Raw genomic sequence first — 18,342 nt, 5'->3', positions numbered from 1 at the left:
TCGTCTCCACATTGTCCATCCCCTGCCTCAAAAGAAAAGAGTTTACCCTGTCCATCTATCATTTAAATGGTAATGAGCTAAATGAATTCCACCTCACTTCTGAGCTTCAGAGCAAGCTTGGGTTTATTTATTCATTTAAAGGCACGGGAACAAGTTTGACATTGCTGAACATGTCCCAGATTTATGGAAAATAAAACTGTACTAATCTAGTGCGTTTATTAGCTTTTCTGTCGGATGCCTCCATGAGTATCCAGAGATGTGAGTTTGCCCTGCAGTTCTGTTCTGACTGGAATAGCATCTCCTGAAATGTAAATGTTATCTTAAGGTCATATGCTGATGAAAACCACTGTTTTGCCAAACTCTAATTTCTTGGTCATTTGACAAAGCAGCTGCTGTGCAGTTATATGGCACAAAGAAAGCTATTAAAGATGGATGAATTACATGTTTGATTTAGCATATATTATACTGCTTCTAAAGATAAAAAATAAGATAGATGATTATTTTTCCTGATTTAACTGAATAAATAAAAGACCTCTCACAAATATATATACTGGAATGATACTTCTAAAAGAAATTGTTCATCTGCACCTCATGTAGTCCTCCAAGTGCTTCTGTGCCTGCATTTCAAAGGAACAAAGCAAATATCCTAATGCCCGATATAATTATTTTGATACTTTATAGTATCATAGATTGGTCTTGAGAAAAATTCCTGATTTGGAGGAAAATGCAGAGATTAGACAATTGTATATGTCATGTGACAGTAAGCTCTGCAGCTGGCGTACATTAACGAAAACAAAAATTACAAGGTTTAGGTAATCAATAGCTGGTGTCAGCTGGTACGGTACCACATCAGTGCCTCCAAGGTCTGTGAAAACTATTTTTTACCATCTGGAGGATATCTAGCATTGGCCAGTGTCAGAAGTATGATACTGGAGGTTTCTGCTGCTGCTTTGGCAAATCAGTACGAATGCTCACTTGTACAAGTGGGGAACGCACAGTGTGGAGTCAAGAAAGACGGTAACATGACGTGTTTTAGGAGGTGGTGCTGTCATAGCTAGTCATTCAAGGCCTTTTTAGTGTGTGAGAAAGCGCTGAGAAGGAAATCATGCTGCAGGGATGTAAGTTTTGGGTTACATGAAGATCCGTGTCCAGGAAGAGCTGGAGTGTTGGAGTTGTAGCAGCGTTTGGTCTCCACGTTTGAGCTCTGAGAAGTCGGTTCTGGAAGCAGAGGTGTTCCTGAGAGCTCGATGTCTGGTGACAGACAGAGAAGGAAGTGTTGCCCTGCACGTTGTTAGACCTTCATCTTGCAAGGATAAAGGTCAATTATTCTCAGAAAAATATCAGCAATGTTTTCTCTCACTAAAAATTGCTCTAGTTCAGGAATACTTTTGGTTCTTTGCAACAAAGGATTAAAAACCCTAGAGTTTGGGATTTCCGTGGCCTCTTCTTGTTTTATTTTCCTACCTTTTTAGTTATGAAGTTCAGAGAAGTTCCAAGTGAGGAAGATAATTTAGCATTTAGGATAAGACTTTACTTGTGCAGTACATCCAGCATTCATTTACACATTAACCCTCACATAGCCAAGGAGGTAGGAAAATTGTCCCAGTGAGAAATAAGCATGAGTAATAAAGAAGAACTCGCTTTCAGATCAGAAATCTAACTCGGAAAGAATAAGATTCATCAATATTCAAGCCAATGAAAGATATGTCTCTCTAAAAATTTAGCTAGTAGGCTGGCAAGGGATCTCCCTCTCCTGCTTACTGACAACTTTGATAGGTCACATCTCAAAATTTAGTTTCCAGATAAAGATCTGGGATCCAAAAGGCCTTCTGGGTGTATTTTAAAGAGGAGGGATGTGTGAGTGTGAAGCATCTTGTGTTTAGCGATTGCACCATATATTTCGGAGGTGGGTGGTCCACCCAGCCAGCTGCTGACAAGGAGGGATTTCCCTGCTTTGGTACAAAAGAGACTTTTTCTGCTAGGCATTGTGTGGGACTTCATTTTTCCTCAAGGAAATCTGCCCAGTTTGCTTGTGACTGCCGCTAGTCTACTAAGAGGCCTCAGGAATAGCGACACACCTTGTTATGTGCCTCAGTTTCCTAAAACAGGACTGTTGACCTTCCTTATAAACCACTTTTCTATTTACCAGTGAAAGCTATTTATTAGTATCTTGCAGCTCCAGCTGTCAGCCCAGCCAGTTGACCTTCTGCGGTCTCCATGGGATGGGGACAGTCTTGCATGGCATTGCCTGTGCACATTGCCTGGTGCAGCAGTTCTTTATCTCAGTAAAGACCTCTACCACGACGAGAACTTATTGCACTTTGTGTGTCTCTTACAAAATTCAATTCACATGCTGAGGTTTCCTGCTCTTGAGATTTACTTCTTTGGATTAGCTAAGATACCTCCCTATAACACATAATTCTTGTGAAGCTTGTTAGCTCTCCTTAAAATAAGTAAATAAATAAATAAGCAGGCTGGAATTCATTACTGAAATCGAGTAACAGCCCAGCAGAAAATTCAACAATAAAACATCCATGTAGTAAAACATCAATATTTGCAACAAACCGTGAGCTGAGAGAAGGCATGGTAGAATAGCTGCTTCCACTCACGAAATACCGTATCCTCATGACAAAAACACAGCAAGACACAAACTGAGCTGAAAGGGAATTACCAGTGCTGCAAGGTACCTGCACGGCACCTTGTCCTTGCTTAATGTAATTCCTCTTTGGGCGGAGCACATTCCTTCCCCAGAGCTCAAGGTACGGGAAGGAGAGATCATAAAAGGAGCCGAGTAATGCAGTAAGGCTTATGTGCATCTATTCTGTGTACAAAAGTTTTATGCCACCCCCCGTGGTCCCAAAACATCCACTTAACATCCAGCTGACATTTAGGTGTAAAAAATTAATGATACGGCACTCCTCGTCCTAACTGCTTGGACCTAATTGCTCTGCCCCTCCAGTATTTACACTCTGCTTATGTTTCCATTGCTATATAGAGCTCTGCTCTTCACCATTCCCAAGATGCAGGGATATTAAGGCCAAAGGATCGTCTTGCTTAGATCACCTATGTCACAGGTTATTAAGTTTCACCCAGCTGCCCCCAAGATTTATCCCAGTAATTGATGTTCAGTGAAAATTCTCTTCCAGAGAGACACCCAGCCTTGATTTGCAGGAAGGGAGAAACAGAGAACCCACCACTTTCCTCAGCAGTTTGATCTGGCTTGTAACCCTCCTCAGCAAAAAGTTAATCTCACTCTAAATCACACTGGTCCCTCTCATGCCTTCCTCTGATTAAAGAGCCCTTTTCCAAACGGGTTCTTCTCGCCACACAAATATCTCTCCAGTAGTCAAATCACCTCTCCATCTTCTTGCTCAAGTAAGCAGGATGAGTTTGAAAAGTCTCTCATTCTCAGGAATTTTCTCCTGTCCTTATCTGGCTCTTTTCTGAGATTTCTCCTTTTTTTTTTTTTACATGCTTGAAAGAAAGCAAACTGGGATGCATGCAGCATTACCATTTCACTCACCCTGATTTTGTACGCAGGTGCAGGGCTGCAATCGGATTCTATTGAAGTGGGAATACGCATATGAGAAAGGACTGTGACTTCTAACATTAAAGGCCCTGAAGTACAGTATATGGAGTATATATACAGTACATATAGCATATAAACATACAGATAAATAGCTATAGATTTAGATGCATCTTGGCTCTGCAGACTAACGGCCATAGAAGTAATTATTCTGTAGTAGTGTGGGTTGTGCCTTCAGGTACGTTTAGCTGACTAAAGCCAGTAAGGGAAAAACAGGTGGAAAGAAGTCAGAAACGGGATGTGTCAGAAACAAGAGATGAATCAGGGCGTTGCACAAGCAGGGAGAATGTAATAAGCATGGCCACTAATAACAAGTTAGGTAGATTTGCTTGCCTTATCTAGATCTAAATTAATGTTCAGCTCCCAGTGGAGACCTCCTGCCCTGAACTCACGGTCAGACAGAGGTCCGTGTCTGCTCCAAGATCTTTGCTGAAAATTTGGTCTCTGGATCACAGGCACTTAGGTAAAACTCAGTTCCAAGCAGGCTGGGCTCCTTAGTACTACCTATAGTATAGACTTTAATTCTTTGTAAACCGTGTCATTTGTACCTTCTAAGCAATATCATTCATACTCACCCATTTAGGAATTCCTCATGTCATATTTATATCACGTTCCTTGTTCGCTGACTATATAATTTAGTCAAGATTTTAATTAAAATTCTTTCAAATGTATTGCTGTGAAGGCATAGCTTCTTTGGCTTGAGCTCCTTAGTTCTCATTTCCCAGCTCTTGTCTGGAGGACAACAGGGTTTACACGACACAGCACTACTCCTGATGATGGGAAGCTGAAAGCTACCCCTCGGACCGAGGTCAGCCACCTTTGCTGGGACCTCCCTCCTGCCATTCGCGGCAGTCATCTCTCTCCATTCAGGCATCGCTACATGTGCTGGAACAACCAGGAATGCTGTGTCTCAGCACGACGCGAAGCTCAGGTTGAGTTACTCACCCATCGTGACCTCTCCCATATAAACATCCCTCACATTCCTTGCCTGCAGGAAGGTTGTCCTTTTCCTACGTATGAAATTTCATAACTATGTGATAGGAACAAAGTATGCATTCTGTGTTCCTGCATGGACTGCATTGCATTTGGCTGTATTAAAACATGTTTTGTCTGAATAAGCCAAGCTTCACCAGTGATCTAGCTTACACTGTCCCTGCAGTTATTTATACTTCTACCAATCTTCATCAGCTGCAAATTCTATCAGCGGTGACTTTATATCTAATCCTAGATTACTGATGAAAACATCTGGTAGCCCCAAGCATAGGACTGATTCTGTGGAGACACTGCTCAGAATGCCCCTAGTTGATGATGATTTATCTGAATTGTCGGACCTGTCATTTATCCTTTTGTCAGCTGATATCATCCTACGTGGCTTTTTTTTCCCCTTGCCTTCCCTTGCCTTTTCCTTTGAAAACTAAAACTGTGATATTCAGCAACGTTCTTTTCTGTATCAGCTTGCTGGCAGCTCTGTTAGGAGTGGTGGGTTGTTATCCATGGGAAAGCGTGTGATTATGTTGAGCCACAATGTAAATTGAAAGGTAGAGGCCATTTCCTATGTTCTGACATAAATACAATCCATGAGAATAAAATGTAAATACACACATATATATAAGCCAGTTCATAAAAACTTGTCAGTTCCTTTTACAAGTTTTGCATGTACATTGCAGATAGGTTTGGGGCTTATGTTTGTTTTATTTTTTAGTACTGTTCTTAAATAAATGGATTGGTTCCGTCTATGTGTTTTGCTTTAGCAGAGTGGTGTTAAACACACCCAAAATGTTTCAGTCAAGTAAAAACATTTAACTTTGCCCAAAAAAAAACCCAACCCACAGAACTGTAGAAACAGCCAGGCATTGTAGCCATTCTCCAAATAGGGTGTTAGGATTTGGCTATAAACCTAATCTGTTTAATATGGTTTGAGTTTATGCAGTAGGTCATGGTGGTTAATGTTTAGTGAGCTGAAACAAGAATGGAAGAAAATGATAATGGAAAAGCTCAGTTCTAAAAAACAACTCTTCATAGATGGCTATAAGGGGGATGATTGGACTCATGGTGTGTATCACACATATTTTGGCTAAGCTGGGCTTTGAAAGCCTTTCAGCTGAGATAAGCATGATCATCCAAGCAGGGCTTTTTCGCTCAAAACACTCCTAATGTTGGACTATTGGCATGAGGTGGTGACAGCTGCAGAAGACAGAGGGGGAGAAAGCTGTAGCATTATGTCTTTGTTACGGAGAACAGCAGCACAGGAGAGGCAGCATTGCCTAAATTAGTCTTGTGTGATTTGGGGAGGGGGACATGACGGCATGGTCCAATTCTGACCGTGAGTCCTCAGCACCAGCACCCCTGCCTCTCCTCATCCTGCATGCAGGTTCCTACCTGCTGCCTTCCAGCAGTTTTTTACCCTGTCCACTTTTCAGAGCTGGGACAGCCAGGGTCCTGTCTCCATCATGCCAAGACACCAGCTTTGGGCCCTGAAAGCATGACAGTCAGGGCAATATGGTGATGTGAGCAGACTAATTGTCCCCAGGGCACTAATTAGCCGAGAGGCAGCTGCTGGTTCAGGAGCTAGTTTGGTTACTCTCTGTACCAATCTCCAAAGGGCCCATATGTACACAGGACTTAGAAAACAGCGCACCAGGTTTTGTCTTGTTCATAAAGCCTCTAAGAGCATTCAGCCTTATTAGTCCTCCTCTAGACAGCCTGTGGAAGCCTTCTCTCTAGTCTTAATGTAGAAATAATGGTGTTTTATAGACAACCCCGAGGGCTTGGACACGGGTGAGAATCCAAACCATCCTCCCTGTATAAAATGCAGAGAAGATGTGACTCAATTTGTGATAAACATGCCTGCAAACCAATCTGGGGTAATTCTCCTAAGCTTTCATGTGCCCATCTGTTACTACATCAACCACTCTGTTCTCATGTGCCTTTGAATGACCCAACGTTCATGTGCGGTGGCCAGGGAGCAATCTGTTCCCAGATATTGCCTTGAGCTTTGCCCCTGGCTTCATGGGGCCCTCCAGGAGGTCCTATGGTGGGAAAGGGGCTGAACTGCAAGGGTGGGACTGACCTCAGTGCTCACTAGGCAGCTCAAGGGTTGGGTTTGAGCTGGGATGAACTCCAGCCAGCTCTTAGATTTGGTGATGAGTTGGGAGAGGTTGAAAAAAGAGTCTTGTGAACTCAATGCATAAAATTTAGGAGGAACAACAAATATGAAATCCCATTTTAAGTTACTTTCAGAGCAAACTGGCTACCAAAGAAACTGTGTTCTTATATTCCGATGCCACCTCCATGCAAAGGCTTTTCTGCAGACTGTTTTCTGCTGGAGGGAGGACCTCAGGGGAAAACACCTGAGAAAGTGGAAAAATCACTTCCTCTGACTCCATCTTCTGCACTGGCACTTATGTGCTAAATTCCCTTCAAGCACAGCAGAATTGGTTTCAAGGCTCTGGAGAAAAGCATTATTTTTAACACAGTCAGTGCCTGCTCATCACAACCCCTTCAAATGTGCTTTTCATCTGGCACCTGGAACACCTAACAGGGAGGTGGGTGATTTCAAATAATATCCTTAGTTAATGGTCTAACAAAGACCTGATGCGCTAGACCTGAGATAACACCTCAGGACCTGACTTTTTCGAGGTACAGATGCATGTTGAGTCTCACAAGTGTCTGGGGTTTTATTTTTTCTAACAAGTTTTGTCATCACGGTGCAAGTATGAACTGGTTTCCCTTCTCTGGTCTGTCGTGAGGCTTCCTTCCACTTCAGAAATCAATCGGAGGGCTGTTATTAAAAAGCAGCACCCTAACCAGTGGTGAAGACACAGCTCCCATCTCCTTCAAATCCCCTTTCTACCTTCCCTTCCTTATTCGCTCTAACAGCATTTGACTATGTCAAAAGCCCAAGTTTTAGCCACACAATTTCCTGTCCCCTTGAATCTTTCAGTGCAGGAACAGCTTTGCTTTTATAAAGACATGCAGTTTAGTCTTCAAGTCATTGAGGAATGTCATCAGCATCTCAACTGCGGCATCCCCCCTCCAAGCCAGCAGCAACGTGTTGGAGAGGCTGTTAACCCATCATATGTTCCTTGATGTTCTGGACTCGTGCTCTCGGGGGAACCCATTAGCATTTACACTTGCAGGCAGTTTTCTCCTCCCCCGTTAATAATTATCCAGGGAGAGGATAATTAAAATAGGTTCTGAGGCTATGAAGGACCTCTGTCCGCTTTTCCTGCTTATGGAGCCAAATGAGAACTTTAATGTAGATTTGGAGATAACTCCTGAAGGGTTTTGCACCTTTGCCATGTTCTTGTTGTCATTAAGCATGATCTAATCCTCCATTTCACTTCATTAACCTGAACAGGGGCAAGTTTTGAAATGTGACGGCAACACAGCACCAGTAAATTTTCCCTAGACATCCGAGAAAGCTCTATCAGCATAAAATCAACAATTTCATGGGGATGGACAAGAACGCAGGAATTAGGGACTGGTTAGCACAGATTTCCTACATGATTCTGTCCAAATCACTGAGTTTCTGTATCTTGATTTTATCATATAAAATAAAAAGGCCTCTTTCATCTAGTTTCTGAATTAACGAGATTTTCAGAAGGGATGTGGCCTCTTCCAGTGCATTTGTGCTGTGCTGCCAACAGCCGACAGCAGCACCATGAAAACCAGCTCTATAACCTAGCCCGGTTATCTGTGCAAGGCAGGAATGCATGCAGGCTAATGAGCTGGATACGATGTATTTCAGCAAGACTCACTGGATTGAGAGCCATCACAACACTGCTCATCATTGCATGGTGTGTGTATGCCTGCAGTAATCTTTGCCGATGGCCTCTCGACGCTCTTGCAAAATAACGCTAGTAGCCAATGTTACTGGTACACGAGCCTTGCTGCAAAAGTGGTATAAGAAGTCTCATGAAATTTTAGGAAGAGCTTATTTAAATGCATGTTCCCAGAGCTTCACGGTCTGTCCTCTTCTAAATCTGAAGTGAGATGACTCGCACTGGGTTTGTACTACCAGTTGCTCTCTCACAGAGTGCCTGGGATCTGCAATGGGAGTGAGGGGGCACGTGTAGTGCTCTGTGCACCGCCTGGCCCCTGGATTGGAAATCTTTGGCCTGTCTCCCTTAATGGTTGTCATTCAATTTGCCTTAAAAAAAAAGAGCAGATGGAGCAATGGAAAATAAACATGCCTCCCATTTTTCAAAACTTGATGTTTTTTAACTAAACCCTATATTATTCATATGCTGTATATTTTGTTACTGTTAGTTTCAAAGCTGTTGGAAATCACAGATCAGTTCCTCGACCACAATGTCTTTATTATGCATACATAAATCATGCATGGAAGGGCCCTGACAGTTGACGATGTAAACTTTCAGGAAGCAAAGCCCCTAAGCCATGTAAAACATGTATGTCACAGGCAAAGAGATATGTCATCTCTATTTCCTTTTTATGGATATTCTTGTCTTGTCATTATCGAGGAAGATTTTTTTTTCCCTTTATTTCCTATTTAAATGTAGTTAGCGCAGAGGTAATTTGCAATGGTATTTCAATGAGACAAACGAAGTACACTTCCCCACATCTGCCTGCATCTTCAAGGATGAGTGTGTTGTAATTATACTGTTCCAGTTTCATTAACAGCTCTGCTGTACCCAATATGGGTCATAAGTATTCTGGTGAAATGCAGGACAAAGTTCATTGAATTGTCAGGAGTGTCTGGGTGATACAGGACTCATGTAAATTACATTAGAATTGGGTTGTTTTGAAGCCAGAGGTTGGTTGCAAGAGTTGGTCAGAATTTTTTTTAGTAGAAAAAGCTAAAAGCCAAGGATTCCTCGTTGTTCTACAGCTGAAAATGAGAGAAAAATGCTCAAAAGTGGAAATACTCAGCTAAGAATGGCAAAAAAATGAAAGCAGTTGAATTTGCAGTTGACATCTTCAGTTTCTCAATCAAAGGTGTTTTTCTTTTCATTTGTTTGATTCTTTGTTCGGGGGAGCAGTTCAGTGAATTTGCCTCTTTAAGAAAAAACATTTTTAATTTTTGAAAGGTTTTGGTTAGTCGTAAGTAGCAAATTGTAGCAGATAAAAACTGACGTAAATCTTTCGGTCAGAAAGTAAAGAATAACCATCCAAACAGGAAAGTGGAGAAAGCGTGCCTAACAGAGCACTGGACAATGAACGCTTGTCTGTATACGGTGGGTTAAGGGACAACTCTGTGAAAGACCAAAAAATAATTGACTCCATCCTGCTGCAAACACACATACACTGAGCTTTCAAAAGCAGGGCACTGCAAACAAACTGGTGAGCCCACATTTCGTCACCTGAAGAGCAGTGAGCATCTAACAGCTACCCACCCTTCTTGTTGCATTTACTGAAGTCAGACATGAAAGTCAGCCTAGCTGTTGTCCTGCATGTTGTCACCGCCTGGTGAAAAGGTACGTCCTAACTGACTGTGAAAAAAAAAATGCACTTTTTCCTCAAGCAACACATCCACTTTGAGCTGATCTTCTTGCGCATCCTCCTCTGTTCACATCCGTCTTCCAGATTTACTGCTGTGTGATGCCTCCCATTTATTGAGCAACTAAGACTAATTTACTCTAGCTGCAGGATAAGACAGGCACGTACATACACATCAAGAGGGAAAAAAAGTTCATCCTTCCTCCTTCGTTCTCTCTCAACTGCTTGTGACATTGCTGATATCTCCTCCATGGTTCCTCCTCGTTGCTCCGGCGCCCAGTGGTCACGGTGGGGGCTTCATCAGAGCAAACATCAGCTGAGCTAAATAGCTCTTGTTAGGCTACAATTCATCTCATTTCAGGCCTTTACTTCTGATGAAGTCCCTCTTTCTCTGCAGTAGCTCAGCTCTAGACACTTTTACTCGGAGAAATCCCACCTACCGTGTCCCAGCTCATTGGGAAATCCTCTTTTTGCTGGGCACAACTTGGGATGCCACTAAAAAGAACCAAGAGCAGCAAGCGAACACCATGCTCTCTGCTTCCTGAGAGAAACACACACAGAAAGGAACAGCAGATATATAATTCTGTCTGTGAGGGAAATTCAGAACCAGCTGAGATGTTTGTTACTGCTTTATCCTCTTGCCTATGCAAATTAGTGGGGTTCAGAGCTACAACGTAAAGGCATTAAAAGGAAACCTGAAAGTGGGATCTGTTTCGTACGCTAGTTCTGCTCTCTTCCTTTGGAAAGACACCTGCGGATACATTTTCATTAATAATTTCACCCTATCTCTTCTCTGATGTAAATTTACAAGCAAGAAGCAGCAAAAAATGCCAAATCAAATGTTGCAGGCTGACTGGTAAGATAATTAGCATATGATGCATAAGAAAGAAGAATCCCAAGAAGCAAAGCTAGAAGTACGTGTATCTATTTGTGACAGTATTTGGGGGAAGTTTCAATTCACTGAGGATCAGCTGTGTTTGCATTTTGCTCTTTCCTTCTCTCACTTAGTGAATCTCTCCTAGGAATGCCCTTTTTCCATGAGCTTTCTAACTGATGAAGTAGCTGCAGGAAAGAAGAAAGAAAAGCAACTTAAAAATAGATAAGCTGCTTATCTCTTTAGCTGACTTGAATTTGCTGCTGTGTGGAGGAGGTTGCTATCAAAAACAGAAGTTTAGAAGTTTGTAATGCTGGAAAAGTTTCTAGATGTGCATCACCAGTACATAACTCATGCTGCATGTTATTCTGTAAGTTGCTTATAAATCACTGCTAGAGATAAGATTAATCCAGGTACATTGAATTTTGTTTTTCAAAAGTTATTCATGGTCTTTAGCCTGAGAAAACAGGGCTTGTGTGATCATGCTTTGTGCCTGTCCAGCCATCTGTCAGTCTCTTTCAATAACCTGTAAACCCACTGATCAACTTTGACAGAAAGGTAGAGGTCTCAAAGATATTAAATTCCAGTGTTTTTCATGAAAATCAGTAGATTTTCTGTTCAGTTTTAGCTGCCAGCTGGCCTTCATGCATGAGACTACTGGTCACTAATCAGCGTATGCATTTCTAAGAACCGCAAGTGCTGCTTCTTGCTAATTGAGACTCAGAGGAAGGATCAGAGAGTGTCCACGAGGACAGGAACTGGGGATGTACCTGGGGATTGCATCCCCTCGGCAGCACCTGGGGGGAGAGAAACAGCTCAGAAAGCTGAGGTCATCCCAATGGGGTGGAAGGACAACAGGACACAAATCCAGAAGAAACTGCACTTTTTTAATTCTTCAGTTCATCCAACGACTCCTTTTTTCTGAGGCATTTGATTCAAGACCTGTGAATACTAAAGGAAAATTTCCCATTGATTTCTGGGAGGAATTTCTGGGATCTGATCAGGGCTGGGGAAAGATTTATGAAAACAGCAACCATTCATAAAATAAGAATTTTGAGAAATGCTCAGTGCTGGCATTGTGATTTGGTTTATTGTACAAATAGATGGTTATTTGAAAAAGAGGGCCATCTTTGGTCTTCAACAGGAAACAAAATACTATATTTGGAGCAGACAAGATAGATACCGGTTTACTGTCACAGCCAAACTTAAATAGCAATTATTGCACTTTAATGATCCTTATTTTAAATAGGGTCTTTGATTTGGTGTCTTTCTATATTGTTCTATGGTTTTAAAAAAGAAAATCTGTTTTAGGAGACAAAAGACCACTTACTGTGATTTGAATAAAGATGAGATCCAACACTAACTTATTGCCTTCCAAGAGCGACTATACTGTTTGTATGAACAGTAACACAATATCTGCCTAAATCTTCCACTTCTGCTTGGCCATTCTCAGTGGTTTTTTTCTTGTAAAAGTCCAATTTCTTCTACCCTTGACAGCAGATCCAGCTCCTCTCGTACGCTGCTGGAACTGAGCTGAACCCACCTCGCTCCTTCTGACCATGAATCTTGAATTCTTTCCTATACCACTTTACAGACTAGTGGTTACAGCAGTTTCCTGAGAGGCCAGAAACAGGGATTTGACACCGTCGTGGAGGGAAAGGGTTGGGTGTGGATATCCCCTTTGTGCGCGAGTGCTGTTATATGAATGAAAGGTCTCCCTTCTGGTGTTTTAAAAAATGGCAGAAGTCAAAAACCCCAGCCCTGGAGGTAATCTAAGAAAACCCATTGGCTTATGATTCTCAGGGAGGAAAACCAAAGTCATTGTTGATTTCTGGAAATTTATTGGGAGTGAGAAAAAACTTCAGGCATCTGGAAAAATTAAGCACAAAAACCTGAGGTGCCCTTGAAATGTAACTGCCTGTGGGGCTAAATAACAGCTGAATCAGCATCATGATTTTGGATTTAGGCACTTAAAAATCATACTTGAAGCACCTCCAGCTTTTCCCAGGCTCTGGCCTTTCCGCTCCATGACAGCAGAGGTAGCTACAGCCCATTTGGTGTGCACCAACCACCTGCACCAAGGCAGCACACAGGAGCTCCTGGGCTGCAAATCCTCCTGCTCCTGGGCTTGCTGCACATTACCTTCCTTGTGCAAAAGGGTTTTGAAGAGAGACAACCTGAGTTCCCATACAGCCTCCCAGATCTCATTCTGCTCCATAGCTGTCTTTCTCCTGGTTCTGGACTCTGTTTTTTATGCGGGAAGTGTTCATCGCTGTTCTGTGATTCATGGGTTTTAAGGTCAGAACAGACCAGTAAGATCATCTAAGTCTGACCTGCTGCACAGTGCAGACCATACATTTCACCCAGTGATTCTTGCATCTAGCTCAAGAAATCAGGGCTATGACTCTGTGGTATATTTATTGCATGGAAAAGGTGTCAGGGTGGTAGTGTTGGCTATTGAAAATCTCTGCTCAGCCACTCAGCAGGTACACCGCTGTCCAGAAAGCTTTCTCCCAGCATTACCCCCTGTCCTAGTTATCTCAGATAATAAGATTTGGTTGCTGTCAATTTGATATGTCTTTAAAAAGAAATAAGGTTTTGCCACCCCTCATTAATCATCTGAGTCATAAATTTCTCATCTAGTCTTTATTTTATTTTTACATTTTTGTGCCCTTTGTGTCATGCTGGAGGCTATTGTGTATGTAAAGTCAGGCTCTAACTAGTATCAGTATTGCTTCTTTCATGCCAACTTTACTCTGCTTCAAATTTCTTATATTGAAATTTTGGAAATATTAGGGTACCTTAAAATGTGATCCACCTTTTGAGACAGTTAATTTTTCAAGGTGCTCTCAGTCATCTGCTTTCCTCTTTCTACAGTGTAAATACTCCAGTTCTCTCCTAAAATATTTTCCTGTCTCTATGTTGAAATTTTGTCCTTAAAGAATCCTTGTTCTCACTGCTCAGTAGAGGGACTTGACATTGGGCAAGAGGAATGTTCCGAACCTGTCAGTTCAGACTCGGTGATGTGCTATTTTGGTGATGCCCAAAGCTGGTGCACCCCAGTGAGTTTATGTCTGCTTCGCATCACTGTAACTAGCACATCTCAGAAGACGCAGCCTGGAACAATGCAGGTAACTCTTTGCATGACTGCACTGCAAATGAGCTGTAATTGCAGCTCCTGCAAATGCATCCCCCTCCCCTTCAAATTAGCTCTGCAGTAGCAGAGCAGACAGTGAGCTCAGCCTTTGCCCAAAATGCTGGGTGAACCCCTAAGCAGTTGATTCACGCGGAGTCAGCCAATCTGTGGTGGTAGCAATGTTTTCAACATCATGCCAATCCCATTATTCCCACACAAGGTACCATCCCACTTTTGCCCACCGTACAGACTTATCTTTTGAACCTGTGAGGGCTCCCTCTTTACTTTTTAACAATACCTGTATGGTTCAAGGCATAGCCCTTGGATTTGAGGAAGCAGCCGTTTTGCTACCGTCAGCTAGAGAAGACCTTTGCTGCTCCTTCAGAAAGGTCTCCTGCTTGTGGTTGATGTTTTCCTAGTCTATGCAAGTCATTTGTGACTTAGAAAAGATAACCAAAACACACAAATGGAAACCTACAGGTCTCAAAAGTACCACCTTCGTTAGACTTTCAGCCTATCCAGGATCCCGAAAGCAGAATCAGAAAGCACAGTTAGCCATTCCTATATCTTTTATATCAGGCAACAGGCACCCCAGCCCCATCTTTGTGCTTTCTGCAAGAAAACATCTTTGTTTCCTCTGAATGCTCTGTGCTATTCCATAAATCCTGTGCCATGGGAAGCGTTGGCACTATGTAGCCCAAGAAGACCCTGCCCACTTCCATATATCTACTGGGAACAGCATCCAGCGGTCCGAGGAGAGGCAATTTGTTGAAGTTTAGCCACTTGAGAAGCACTGCAAGGAAAACATCAGAAACAACTGCTTCTTCCCCCCACCTTCCTTCCCCAGCCCAGCTGGCAAGTTTTGCAGGCAGCTGGGGGCCCGTAAGCCAGTTTTCACTTGGAAAACGCTTCAAGTCAGGAACAATAAATGAAAGTGGACTGCGAAAGGAAGACATAAACTGCCGTCTCACCCTGAGCTGGATATTCTCCATGAGCTGGCTCCACCCAGTCTGTGGCAATGATTCAAGCTCTGCACGCACACACAACTCCCAAGCTCAGCCCTTGCGTGGCCTGCATCTGAAGCACGCTTTTCCTGGGCTTCTCATTTAACTGCGGCCAGGCATATTGCAAAAGGAAGCAACAGAAACGCTGTGCTGGAGGCTCAGCTCACCGCCCCCCACCCCTTCGCTCAGCTTCCCTGATGCTTTTTTTCCCCCCAAAGCAAAACCCTCTCCGTGGACCTCTGCACTGCATCTCCAAGCATGGTCGGCACCTAATTGTCCCCGTGGCACCCTAACACTAACGAAGCAAGCCTTGGGCTGGCCACATGTACCTGCCCATGGGACCACTCACGGGCTTTCTGGGGAGCTTTGCCCCATACAGCAAACACCATACACCCACGTTACGAGCCAGCCAGCAGTGAGCATCCTCCTGCAAGGAGAAGCAGAAGCCTGCAGGTGGGAAGCATTTTTTACAGCAAGTTCACGGTTCACCTGGCAGTTGGATATTTGCCAGCGAGCCACATTCCCCAAGACCCGTTGCTGTTCCTCTGGTCTTCTATGCCTATTTCCAGGGAGCATCCTATGCGTTGGTGGTGGTGATAAGCCTGGTGATGCTCACAGGGTGGTGAGTAGAAACAGGGAGGGAGAAAAGGAAAGGGCAGACAAGCAGCAGGAGGGGAAAGAAGGGGGAAAAAAGGTCAAAAGAAAGCAGAACTGCCCTGTACACATAAATGAAACAGAAGGATACATGCATTGGGAAAAAAGAAGAGGTGGCAAATACTTTGAGGAGAAAACTGGAGGAAAGGAAACATTAAAAAAAAGAAAGACAAACACAGCTGGGTGGGGTTTTTTATAGTTTAATACCAAAAATGTGCAAACAAAGCAACATAAATGCTGCCTTGTTATTTGAGTACATAATGGCAGCAGCTGTTAGAAGGAGTCAGGTCCTCACCTGCAGCGAGCGCGCACAGCCCCACCGGAGCAATATGGCCCGCACCCCCCCCAGGAGCCAATTCAGTTACAAAACTGGTACACGATATACAAAGGATTATAAACTTGAGTAGGTGAGGTACTTTCCAAATCCGGGCTGACATTTCTGCCTAGTTGAGCACCAGTCAAAACAGCTCAAAAAAAAAAAAAAAGAAAAACAAACCCAAACCTGACCCGAAAAAGCATTCTGGTAGAGGAAAGAGTTTGGTTGCACAGCTTGGATGGTTAGACCCCCTGTGTGTAACACGTAGCTCCCTGCCTTTGTTCGTGCTGGGCACAGCAATAAGGTGGTTTTGACTTCGGTGAAATGAGGGAAAATTGGGGGGGAGGGAGGCGGGGAGGAGGGAAGGAGGTCCAGAGCTTTAAATTTCCAGAAAAATTTTGTTAGTTATCATTTTTGGAGTGGAAAAAAGTGATCTGGGTTGGATACATAAGGATCTGCTTGGATGTCTTCATTTTTTTGTAAATGAATTTAGACTCTTGGTGGTAAAAGTTTTTTTCAGCACTAATAACACACACACACATGTGCATTAGTGGATTTCACTTATTTTTTTAAACAAGCTCCTCTTTCCTTACACCATCTGTCTCTTCTTGTATCCTTCAGAAATAGCTCAGCTGGGAAAATAGATGCAGCTTTTCATGTAAAATCAGAATTCTTTACATGAGATTTCAGAGTTTTATGGCTGAATTTTTCCATTTGGACTCTGAAACTGCCATCTCTTGACATCACTATTGAAAACAAGCAAACTCTGCGTAGTTTTTAGATATTCTAGTGCAATGTATCAGTCCTCTCTTCAGCAACTTCTGACTTTTCAGTGCAAATCTGATGTCAATTATTGAAACGAATGCCTGAGAGAGCAGCGCAGAGCTACAGTTTCAGACTCCCAGCAACCTCAGGCAGACTTGGTTGAACTGATGACATCTCTTTACTGTTTTGAAAATAATATTTTTTCTGGACCAGGAGAGCTACAGGACTGAGACAGTACCAAATTAATAATGATTTGGGAAATCATGTGGGGCTTTCTCTGTCACGTAATCAGGAAAACGTCAACTGCATCAGGCAATGTTAAATGAGGAGTAAAAGGCAGCCTGTCCTTAGACTCCCTTCCCCACAATAAACTCGTTCTGAACTGTGGAAGAGAGAATTGCCCTTATTTTTTACACCAACCCAACTTTGAAGCCTGTAAAGATAAGCAGTATATAGCAAGTTAGCAGCACAATTCCAAATTTAAATTTGCACCCAGTACAGGCACAATTTAGGACTGTGTTAGCTGTTGGTGACTAACACTGCCCCTGTCTCTCAGGCCTGATTTAATGGATATTGAACAGGGCTCGCTCTTACAAAATATACCATAGTTTTCTATGTTAAGCTATTACAGCTTTGTTGTAGGCAATGCCTTTCTAGCTTCAGTGGGTCTTTCTTGGCACGAGGAGGCATACAAACACTGCCAAAATATAGAACACCTCTGCCCTTTCTTAAAGTAAAAGCCAACGTATTTGGAGGACTGCCACTCATTTAACTAGACTCCCCAACTGCATCATTAATTGCAATTCATGGAATTCATTTATTGCCGAGAGATAGGGACAACAAGCTTTCGGAGTTGGTTTGTAGTACAGTATCTCTCCACAATCTGTAACTCTAAGCAAAAGCATCTCCAGAGAAGAATATAATAGTCCATCCTGTGTTTAACAGACAAATGAAAGCTTAAAGGGCTTAATTCTCAACAGTGCACGAGAACTGAAAAGGAAACTAGTTTCTGGAGCATATCGAGGGTTTCAACCATTATTCCAGTATTTTAGTCTTGAAAGTTATTTTCCTGGGGGCGAGGGGATGAGCTCTAAGAGTGCTCTGACAGCTCTGCCGTGCTGGGGGAGGTACCCAGCAGACCTCCCCGGCTAAGCCTGGATAAACTTTGTGAGTAGGTAGATGGCAGATGCTGGCACTGGTGATTCAGTTGCTGGATCTCTTCCATCTGACTCAGTGTTGAACCAGTGCCCACACGTATGCCGCTGGAGAGGCCATCTCTCAGAAGAGCAGAAATCCCAGACTGCTAAGTTGTGAGAGTCATTAGAGGTTTCCTGGGCATTTTTTGCATCGTCAGAGGAGTTTATAGGTGTCTGTGCAAACTAAAGCCTGGGTCAGTACGTGTGTTATTTGAACTGCATTGAGCGTTAACAGGATTATGATGGTTCCCAGTACGAGGCAGAGCGCTGAAGCCAGGACAAGAAACTCAGTTCTGATTGTACACAAAGGGTGCGTAGCATGGAGGAGGAAAATGATTTTAGGTGTTTTTTC

The 18,342-nt window shown here is 43.0% G+C and overlaps 1 protein-coding gene across 1 annotated transcript in view; it reads left to right on the top strand.

Moving 5' to 3' along the window:
• The window catches only part of LOC143171874 (urea transporter 2-like), a 309,773-nt gene that overhangs the window by 186,390 nt on the left and 105,041 nt on the right, over window positions 1-18,342 (top strand). The window lies entirely within an intron of this gene.

Source organism: Aptenodytes patagonicus, chromosome W, assembly GCF_965638725.1.
Source record: "Aptenodytes patagonicus chromosome W, bAptPat1.pri.cur, whole genome shotgun sequence".
NCBI classification, from domain to species: domain Eukaryota; kingdom Metazoa; phylum Chordata; class Aves; order Sphenisciformes; family Spheniscidae; genus Aptenodytes; species Aptenodytes patagonicus.
Note: the sequence above shows the minus strand (reverse complement) of the source record. Positions and strands in the feature narration are given on the sequence as shown.